The sequence below is a fragment of the Falco naumanni genome, chromosome 1, assembly GCF_017639655.2.
Source record: "Falco naumanni isolate bFalNau1 chromosome 1, bFalNau1.pat, whole genome shotgun sequence".
In the NCBI taxonomy this organism is placed as follows: domain Eukaryota; kingdom Metazoa; phylum Chordata; class Aves; order Falconiformes; family Falconidae; genus Falco; species Falco naumanni.
In genome coordinates, this window is record NC_054054.1 from 97,768,760 (window position 1) to 97,779,686 (window position 10,927).

General features: G+C 39.8%; 1 long non-coding RNA gene across 9 annotated transcripts in view; it reads left to right on the forward strand.

Annotated features, from left to right (window-relative positions):
• LOC121095919 overlaps positions 1-10,207 on the forward strand; it is a 31,265-nt gene extending 21,058 nt beyond the window's left edge. For 7 of the 9 annotated variants that reach the window (XR_005830257.1, XR_005830250.1, XR_005830261.1 and 4 more), the window contains 2 exons: positions 2,547-2,789; positions 4,255-6,024. This is a non-coding gene — a long non-coding RNA (uncharacterized LOC121095919). Of the gene's footprint in view, positions 1-2,546; positions 2,790-4,254; positions 6,025-6,186 lie in introns of those variants that run through there. The other 2 variants (XR_005830265.1, XR_005830259.1) reach the window with 2 other exon arrangements.
• Positions 10,208-10,927: the final 720 nt, after the last annotated feature.

Sequence of the window (10,927 nt, forward strand, 5' to 3'; positions counted from 1 at the left end):
TGCATTTCAGTGGCAGAGCTTTTCCGAGTTCATTAAGCTGTACTTGTTTTCCTTTGCACATGCAACCGATTGCATGTAGTCCTGCAAAACTAAAGTGGTTTCTCCTCCAAGAAAGGTGCAGACATTCTAAAGCTCTTTCCAACCATGCTACCAGAGGCAAGGACCACTGCATTATTAACATTCACAACAGCAATGCCAGCTGCATAGGAAGTCTATATTGCAAGGTATCAAGTAAGTGTTCATATTCAAGAATTCAATTTCATTGAATTCATCAATTTGAAGAACATTTGCATTTATTAGAATCTCCCAGTTGATACCCTTTAAATTAAAAAAAAATCAGTATGTAGGGTGATTTGCCAAAAAGAAAGTGTTGGATTTAAACAAAATTATTTCAAGACTATCTATTATTTTACTTAATGTATTAAAAAAAAAAAAAATCCTGAGAGGGACAGGAATTAGAATTTGGATTCATTACTTCTCTTCCTGATTGAAGGTAAGAAAAATAATGAAAAGTGAGAATTTTTCACATCACAAAACAAAAGTATCCCACTTGGATTTATTTATAGCCTGTACTAATTCCCTCAAAGTGTGATCAAAAATATAGGATCATTTTCAATTCATTAGGAATTAGTTTGTAGGTAAGAAACATTCTTGTCTCACCTTAGGCTAAATCTCTTCTTGGTGAGTGAAACCCGCATGGCCCCTCTTTGCCTTTCATCAACTGATGCCAAAAGGCCAAAGTGAGATAGGAAGGAGCCAGGGAGTGAAACCATGCCCTTGGGGTGAACACCTTGCTGGTGCTGGTCTCCTCATTGAGTTGAGATACACATAACATACAGAAGTAACCAGGAGAAAGGTGGTTTCAGAGCATGCCTTCTGTCTATCCTGCAAAGTGATTTGTGTAAAATTAAGGAAACGTACATGCAAATGCAGTTTTCATCCCCTTCCCATCAGGTGAGCCCATTTCATCCCTGCTATAAAGTAGATGCTGTGGCTGTAACTTCTGATGAGTCTGACTTGCCTTGCCAGGGATCCCAGGCAATGATGGGGCAGCCATGGGCTGCCAGGAGTCCAAGACTGTCCTCTCAGGGGCACAGCACAAGGTGGGCAGACCTAGGCCAGGCAACAAAATATATTCTGACTCTTCAAAACCTTCCAAAAATATTTTTTCGGCTCTTGCTTTCAGTGGGAAATCGAGGTTAGCTAACAAATGTGAACCAACATTCTTTGTTTCAAAGGCCAAGTCTAGTTTAACAATTCACTTTGGACCACTTGAACCTGTGCCTCAGTTTACCCATATGTAAAACTCAAGGCATATCTAACTTGCAGGGCTCTGCCGACTCTTAAAATTAATGTACTGCTTTAACGTGTTCCTTGATCAAAATTAACTCTAGATGTGCATGTGGCAACAGCTCATTAGGAAATCTGGTTGAGATTTATGGGAAGAGGCAAGCCCAGTGCTTTGGGCTGGCATGCGGACGGAGCTAATGTCACACAGCTGAGGCTAACGAGACAGATGGGCTCTGCCAGCAGCAATGTGTCTGAGCTGTCAGACATCCTGAACTTTCCAGCCACCTACACAACACACAGCCACACATGTGAACACCCGGAGAAATTAATATGGATATTAGACTTCACCATTCATTACCCTGTCATCGTTTTAAAGCCCAGTTTTGAGGTGATAGGACACATCACAGCTTTTTAATTACCACTTCCCCCAGCTACTGCAATCATAGACCCATAAAGGAAGCCCAGCACAAATTGTTTTTTTCTAATAAATATCAGTCAGGGATAAATAATGGACCAGAGCTCTTTCACCTTTTTATTAATCTATGATATTTGCTGTAAAAGTCTTGATGAAAGGAGCTCTGCCCTTACAAGCAATGAGGTGCAAAGGAATACAGCAAGTTCTTTGGATCTGCTGGGATTAAAACTTGCCGCAGTGGCTGATAGGGTATCATAATTCCTAAGTGGGGAGATGCGAGATAGGGAAAGTGCCCCACTGCCAGCCTCTGCAGTATCCATGAACATTTTATTAATTAATTTATTTATTTTAATTTTTGCAAGGTTTACTTCAAATCCTGAAAGGTAGGAATCGGGATGTACGTTAGGCTTGGGCGGGGAGGAGGGGAACATGGCTGTAACTCCAGCCTGTGGTACTGGACTTTGAGAGTGGGGCAGCCATTGCACATCAGCACATCTGCACGTAGGGCAGGTTAAACATCAACCGTGTCATATTAGAGGACATTTTACTTAAAAAGAAAAAAAACCCTGTTATTTGGTCAGCTAGTGTTAGTCTGAACAAATGGATGATTTACCTCCTGACCAACATTGAAATCCAGACATGCAGTAAGCGGTAGCATCTGTGGGAACAGAAGACGGGCCGTAGGTAACAGGGCTGCAAAACCCTTTATGCTCATCTGTGAGGCAGTTAATGAGCTCGTCTCTTAGAACAGGGGATTTCCAGGTTTTGGTATGTGCCAGCTTTATCATCTTTATATTTAAAGTCCTTATACACTTTGCCATGCTGTCTTTGTCACCCACAGCCTTGTCTCGCAGCCTTGCTGAAAGAACTCGTTTGAGATCAAGTTCCTTAAGACGGCATTGCATAAAAGCTGGGGTTTGATGTCTAGAGATGGAGCAGTCCAGGACACTGACACCTGCAAAGGACCCAATTTTACAGAACATTCTCTTTTCCGTGTTCAGAACAACACTGGAATCTTCTCAACCAAAGGGAGCTACAAGCAGCCATGGAAGGCTACAGGGCAAACGGAACCACTACATCATGAGTAAGGGCTCCATTCTCCAGCAAAAGGACAAGGATAGAGTCTGAGCTATGAATTAGGGCTAAAAGATGTATGAGTGTCTTGTCAGAATAGCAAAAAGAATTGAAGAATGAAATGGTAGTCAATAGCTGGTTTTATATAGGGATTCCACAAAATAACTGCTTTATGGAAATGGTTCTCATCTCCCTTTAACCCTTAAATCCTTCAGAAGGCTACATTCACACTGCTCGCATTTCATTCCGCCACCTATATTTCACCCCCATCCCACAAAGGAGTGCAAGGTTTCCTTTTCCCTTTTTAACCCCTTTAACCTTCCTCAACACTCCATAAATTAATCTGCATGGAGAACACCCCCCTGAGATGCTAAAGCAACTGAGGGTTAAACTTTTTTTAATCCTTCTCCTTTTCCTTTCTGGGTTTCTTCACTTCTTAAAAAAGTCCTTGAAAGTTCTCTATCTTGATGAGGATATAATTACGTCTCAGTCTAGAGGCAGTCACAGCTCGTGGCATTTTCTGACTTGCAGTAGAAGACTTCGGTCCCCCAAGCAGCACGTTCTCCTCCTGTCTCATCCTAGGAACAACCTTGAAATTTTTTAACTCCAGAATTAGAATTCTGAACTTGCTTCAGAGTGCCTCAAAAAAGCTGCATGTGAAATAGCTGTTTCCTGTCAGGCTCCTAAAATCCCTAGCAGTTAAACATAATTTTTTTAAAGGCTTTACTTGCTATCAAAGCACCTGAATCCTGTGTATTTTACAAGATAATGAGCTAGTTTTTGAGGAGAAAATGTAGCTGTTAGGAATATTAACTGAAGTTATTCTTACTGCAGGAGTGTGTGTAGGGTGTGTGTGTAAAAAACCTGCTTTAATGTCTAGTCTTGGAGTAAGTCCCAGAAGAGATTGATTCAATTTCCATTCATTATGAGACCAAAACTTAAAATTACTCTGATGTATAGACGCTATTCCCAGCATCTTTCAGGCAGCAGAGATTAGTGATGTCTGGCAGGGCCTACGATGACTAGTAATAAAGACCCTTCAAATTATGGTGCAGTGTGTATTAATGGAAAGCTTAAGGATTGGGTTTGTGTTACAATACGGGCTCTATAATTGACAGTTTTCATTAAGAGGTCTCCAGACCACAAATGGGAAACCTACAACTGCTCATCCCTTTTATATGAAAGGGTACTTAGAAGAAACTCTAGATTATCATTCCTGGTTTGTGTTGCCTTGGGAACTAAAGCACAAGTTTTGAATTAAAAAAAAAAAAAAAAAAAAGACTATAACGTAAAATATATTTTCAATAAAATACTTAAGGGAAACTAGAACATTTACATATCATCTGGTTTCATATTTGCCTTAGAGGTCCTCCTCTATCCCTGACCTGTGTGTATAAATAATTCTGTTGAGGCAGGTTCTATAAACTGAAGGAACTACATTGATCGTGATATCATCTACTCTTTCTGTTACACAGTAAGGAACTACCTCTGCTATTCAGCCACAAAGAGACAAAACCCAAACCTCTCGAAAACCTTTCATGAAACTCATCTTGCTGCATTGTGAAATTATGATTGTATGTGGAAAAACTCACTATGAATGAGTATCTGCAAGCAGCCACAGAGATACGTCTCAGGCTTAGGGAGCACGAGTCCACCCTGAGTACCAGGTTCACCAAGCTGAATACCTGCCATGGGGAGCTGTAAAACCAGAGCATGGAGGAACCTATACAGAAATGCACAGCAAATTACCAACAATGCTAAATCAGATCCCAGACTGAACAGCTCCTAGTGCTTCCTTGTGATTTAATTCACCAAATTTGCACCAATTGACAGAGGCTTCAACAGGGAAGTCCTGCTTTCAACCTGAGCTGCCTTGGAGATTTCAAAGAGAGGAGGTGAAGATGTACAGGCTTAAATCTGTTTCATTCCTAATGAGATCAGCCCTAGAAAGGACTGTTCAGGTGGATTCGGGAACCCATCCCAATCCCTGCCTTGTACAACACAAGTCAGCTTCTGCAGGCTCTGCTTCTTCTCATGTGAGAAATGGTGCTTAAGAAGAGCCCAGCACCTCACTGGTGCATAAATAAGTCAGGAATTTAGATGAAAACTCTCAAATAGATTTTGTATTCATCTCAAGGGTTAAAAATAGGCCAAATGAAATTTCAGTGTTTTACAGTAATGTAAATTTTACAGCATTTTGCTGTTTTGATGATTCTTGAATGCTTTTAAGGCATGCTTTAAAGTAGTTTAGCTGCTATAGTTCAACATAGGTATTCCATTTTCATATTATATATGTATTTGTAAATTATTTTGTTTGAACTGAAGACTGAATAAACTTGTGATCTTGAGAATTTATTGAAAAAGACCTCATTCAGTAGGCTCTAATAAGGACAGCAGATCTCTAAAGGGCTCTATTTGTCAAATATCAACCATATATCGAATGGGGGAAATTTTTTTGATTTGAACCAAGATTTAGCCACTTAAATGTAACAAAGAAGCCTGAAATTTTCAGAAGCATCAAACAGCTGTTCCAGAATCAGAGCACTGCACAAACTCTGTGGCTTTATGTTTTTCATCAGGTGCTTTTTGGAGGGGAGAGGGGGAAGGGACTGAAAGACAGTATTTTGTTTTTCCTAAAACATAAATATGTTTTGATTTCATGTAATGAATAAATTCAATTTGTTGTTAAAAAGAAATAAACATCAGCCTTGACTTCAGTGTAAAAGGCATTCAGAGGAAATAAATATTACGATAACAGTTCAGTGCTCAGGTTTTGCCCTTGTAGTGCGGGGGACACTGTACTTCTGCACAAAAGCCTTGAGGCAACAAACACAGAAACAAACGATGCAAATGGAGTGGTGGGGCGATACAGTTGTCATCTTTATTTTCCTGCAGCTCTTTCATTTTCCAGTTCCGAGACATTTTTGTTAATGACTTGAAAAGTCATTATTCTTTGCAGAATGCTGATCTAGAAGTTAAAAACCCTAATTTACAAGTAGCATAGACCTGATCCCAAAGAATGCCAGGACAAAAGAAGAAAAGGATAAAAGAAGCCCCAGGATTTTTGCATAGCAAAAGATCAGTGTAAGCTTTCCCCAAGAACAAACAGAGCAATAATCAGGTATGACCAAAATAATTTTCCTGGTTTTAATTTGTAGAGTTTTAGTAACTAAAGAAATAAATTATTTTATATGGTGATCAACCTATGGACTATATGTGTCAAATAATAAAATGTATTAACAGCATAACTGAAGATGCATTTTCAGCTCTGTTCATGTATCAGACTATCAGTGAGTTAGCTTCCTTGTGAAAGGATAAAAGTCATGACTCAATTGACTAATTACATGCGTGCACATGTATTTTAAGAAGGTTTCTGATGTTGACTAATTTTGCACTTTGTTTCACAGATAATTTTGTGGCACAGCCTTGATGAGTCTTTTTGCTAGATTCTGAATTTCTAACAAATATTACTGTAATTGTTGTGGATAATAGACCTTGCATCACTGAGCCCAGCTAACTCCCTTCCCCTGACTCTATCCTGCCAAAATGCAAAGTGCTTTAAGGGGTAAGTCAGTCGTAGGAGGAAACATCATTGCAGTCCTGTGTGATTTACAAGAATGTCAGGGCACATTACAGCTGGTATTTACTTCCATGCTAATTTATTTTGAGTGATAAAACACTTGTCCTGTCTATTAGTGCCACACAGAATTAATTGTCAGTATTACTTGACCAAAGGAAAATAAAAATTTTGCAGAAAGGCAGAAGGTAGTGGTGCTGCAGAAGCCTAGCCGAGTTTTCATAGGATTCTGAAGCTGTATGGCACCGCAGTACATTTTCAGTTAAGCTGCCATTTGTGAAGGGTTAGTGAACGATCGCTGTATTGTTATTAAGGTTAATAAAAAGTTTCTACAGACAGCAGGAACTACGTCTAGTAAGAAGGTCTCTTCAGGTACTGCACTCCAAGGCGTGCAGTTGTTATGAGCATGTTACAGGCATTAATTAGGATTCATTCACAGAGAGTCACAAGCACATCACCAACCCAAACCCAAGAGGTTTAACCAACAGTTAATTTTTCAAGTCCAACTACAATGGATTAAATTTCCTTTTATAACTCAAACTTTAAATACAAGTGTGGTAAAAACCTCACCTTTTTCTGGCTTTATTTTAGTCCTGATAATACTTTCAATTCAACAACCCTTATAGAGTGTTTATAAAGTTCTTATATTTTTATTTGAGATCGAGAAAATTGTAGCTTTGCTGACTAACATTTATTTAAGCAAATAAGTCTGTTTAACTTGAAACTCAGCAGGGCATAAACTGAGGCGGGAAACATAGTTAATGAGAAATCTGCTTTCAATCTGAGTGGCATCCAAAAAAGATATCCCCTCAGTTATTTAAGTAGCCATCATGATTAAAACCACTCAGATGACCAAAATCTTGTTTTACTTATCCTTCACAGCATCCTGCATAGAACACAGACATTCCAGACATGATAACCCCAAATGACATAAGCGCACCCTTTGGGCTACAATGCCCCAAAACAGACGTCGTCATCCTTAAACCTATCCCATACGTACTCCCTTGAACTTCTACAGTGTGTTATACCTGCCTACATCCTCTATGCCTAACTCTCTCGAAGCCATCACAAAGGAAATGTAAAAGTCTCTTGTAAAGCTTTAGAAATTCATACAAATTCAAGAATAGGTCTGTAAAAGAATGCACGGCAAGGGCTGTACAAAGCCTCCTCTTTTTGTAGGAAGTTCAAATAAGAAACTTCCTGTGTCTCATTAAATCTGGAGGTAGAACGTCAGTGTTTGACTCTGAAAGGTTTATTACTCTAAACTCTATTGATTAATAGTAAAACACTGCATTTCTTAACTTACAAGCAAGTAAATCAGTTCCTAATCTATTACAGAACACTACAAGAGCCTAGCAGATATAGTAAGTCTCTGGGACGTCTGCAGAAGGGAGAAGGTTGCCCACTGTCATTGAAATTTTCCTGTGGGTATTTTTCCCCATTACCAGGACCTCTCTGATTGACAGAAATCCCTGGTTAAACACCAGTTGCTATTTCTACCACATTAGCTGTTCCCTCCTCACAAATTTGGGAGTTTTACCAAATCATTTCCCAAATCAATTTGTTCGGATTCCGCCCAGCCCTCCCTTAGTTTCAACCGGTCTAAGTAGGAAATGGAGATACTCCTGCTCTTCCGTAGGTCTGCCTCCCTGCTGATGCCTTAAGAGCATCTAGGGCCAGTTCTATAACAAATGTATCCCCTCTTGTCACCTATCTACTCAAACCACATGTCAAACATTTAACAGGGTTGGGGTATTTTTTGGGGGATGGGGTGGGAAGGGGCGGTGAGAAAAATGTGCACTCCCTATACAGTTCTAACAATGTATTTGCAGTTTATATAACGTTACATTTTTATGGTTAATTCATCACAGAGTTTTTGCTGATTGGCATCAAGTCCTACTGCACAATGCCGCAAGTGGATGCATTATCAACCCTACTCTTCACAAGAATTGCAAAGCAAGACTAGAGACACCAGATCCAATGAAGTCAATGAGAGACTCTCTTAATTTCAACAGCATTAGATCAAATCCCAAGCAAAGATAAAGGATTAAATATTTAATGCCATGAGGTAATTTTTCTGTATTTTCTTTACTTACTTCAGCCCCAGAGAGAGCAATTTGTATCAGTATGGTATTGTACATCTACAGATTCCACCCAAGAAAGTGATTTTAAAGAGAACTGTCCCAGTTCCGGAATGAAGTAGGAGCCCAACCTCTGTTTGCAAATTTACTAACACTATGATGACAAAAATAAAAATGTGTTGCTTGTAAAGCAAAGCTAAGTAAGCAGTATCAGGATGGTGACGGACAACTGAATTAAAAATGTTCATCTTTTAATAATGATATGCATTGTTCATAAGGAGATCATTTTTTCCAGCACAGTCTAACACAATTACTCCACGTAATCATTGTTATAGTTTGCCTACTGTATCAAAATTTAATGCTATGCTCTAAAACCCATTGTCTTACAAGAAAACCTGCACTCTCAATATGCTTCGCATGAAGATGCATTTTTCCCAGCTTTAGTGGATTTTCAAGCAACTAGAAATTCATATTTTTCAATCAAATGTAACGTTATATCTCAAGGTGTTAAGGGAGAGTCTTTGCAGAGCTACCGACTTGTTGTGCATGATGGAAAGGTATTACTTCAGCAGGATGTGATGGGTGCTCTCCATTCGCGCTGGAAATAAGTGGATGTTAATATCTGTAAGTCCGTTACATTTTTGTTAGGCCAGAGACTTTGAGGTGGAAGATAGCCTAAATAAGAGTCAGTGTTGTATCAAGCCACTTCGTGCCCTATGTCAAACTATGAATTGCTCCACTGAGCACGACTGAACACAGCTTTAGTTAATGTGAGCAGTTTTTAATAACCAGGAAGACCAAAGTGGTCATCATCAAACATAGAAAGCAATAATACCCATTGGAGATCAGAGGTGAAATATCAGTTCACAAATTGCTCTCTTACAATCTTTTCGGTATAAGGTTAGGAAGAAGTCCTACTGATTTATTATTTAAAACAAAGAATATTAAATACCAAGATTAATTCTTAATTAAACTTTCATGGTGCTAAATCAAACATCCAGACTCTAGGAAATTTCAAACCCTGAGTTTTCTTCAGTTGTATTAACTCAGCTACATGAACACTGTATTTATCGATGTCCTAAACACTTTGTATTAGGGAATCTGAATGTCTTAATATAGAAATCAGACAAGGAACTGCTTTATTACCTAACCATGCTACCCAAACTCTGACGACCTCCTTCCTAAGCTCTTTGCAATCACAATCTGCACCAGATCCAAGTCCTTAACCACACTCACTTCATGGATGTCTCCCCTTTGCCACTGACTGGGGCAGCAAGGATGTTATAAAATACAATGTATCAGCCTGTTTAACACAGGAAGCATTTGTTAAAGAAAACAAACAAAACCACAAACACAAGCTGACAGGCTTCCCACACAGCTTGAGCTACAGATTTGTCTTTTTTTTCTTTTCTTTTTTTTTTCTTTTTTTCTTTAATCTAAAATTTCTGGAGAGCCCACAGAGACATCTTGTGCCTGGATAACATATAGCAAGTCATCAGTACAAAAGAGGGGCTGCGGTCCTTCTTCCTCTTTGCGCCAATCATCTTGGGACACCAAGGACACAGCCAGCTGGCACCCACCACCCTGGCTTGGGAGCGCAGGATTATCGTCTCCCTCGTCTTTAGATGGATTGAAAGAAGTTGGTGATAGAGGCTCCTGCTCTTGTGAACCCAGGCTGGCCACAGAAGCACCCAGTCTTTTTTCATCACATAGTGTCTACTGATATTTTTGAGTCATCTTGTCTTATTCAATAAAACATTTTATCTAATAGCTCCTTGTAGGCATTGATTCTTGAATCAAACATCACTGTGTTACCCACTGATAACTGCATTGCAGCAAGGAAACCTTTGGACAATGTTACTGAGCTTTGAAACCAAAAACTCAGATTCCTATCTGAGTGCTCTTTTTCCAGTGGGAATTCTTGGGTTTAGTTACAAAACAGGAGTTAAATTCCAGCAGTATTTGAGACAGAATTTAAATTTCAAGTAGTGACAGTGAGATGAAGTACAGGTGTTGTGAGCTGACTGGAGCACCCCGAGGGTGCTTGAGCCGTAGGCGGCAAGAGGGGCTGTGGGCTACCTCAGGGAGGGCACAGCCGGGCAGGTTGTCTCCTCTTAAACTAATTCCTCAGAGCATGAAAAAGTTTCCCCATTTCCCAACAATATACCTGCCTCCCACTTGAAACTAGATACTATTCTGTAGAATTGATTTTAATTGGAAAATCAGGGTCAAATTATGCTGTCACATATTTTCAAGTAACCCTTTAGAAGATGGCCCCATTCCACCTGGAATGCACCCTTACTCTAGGGGACTCAGCTGCAGCGCTGGTGTAACTGCCTTTGCCTGAGAGCATAAAGAAAGGAAGGTCCGTAGGGAGAGGTGTAGGGTGCGACACAGCCCAAGAGCTCTCCACCCTGAGGGACACCGTGCCTGCAGTGCTACAGAACGAAACATGGGGGAATTTGCCTCAAGGACAAAGCAGATGCCCAC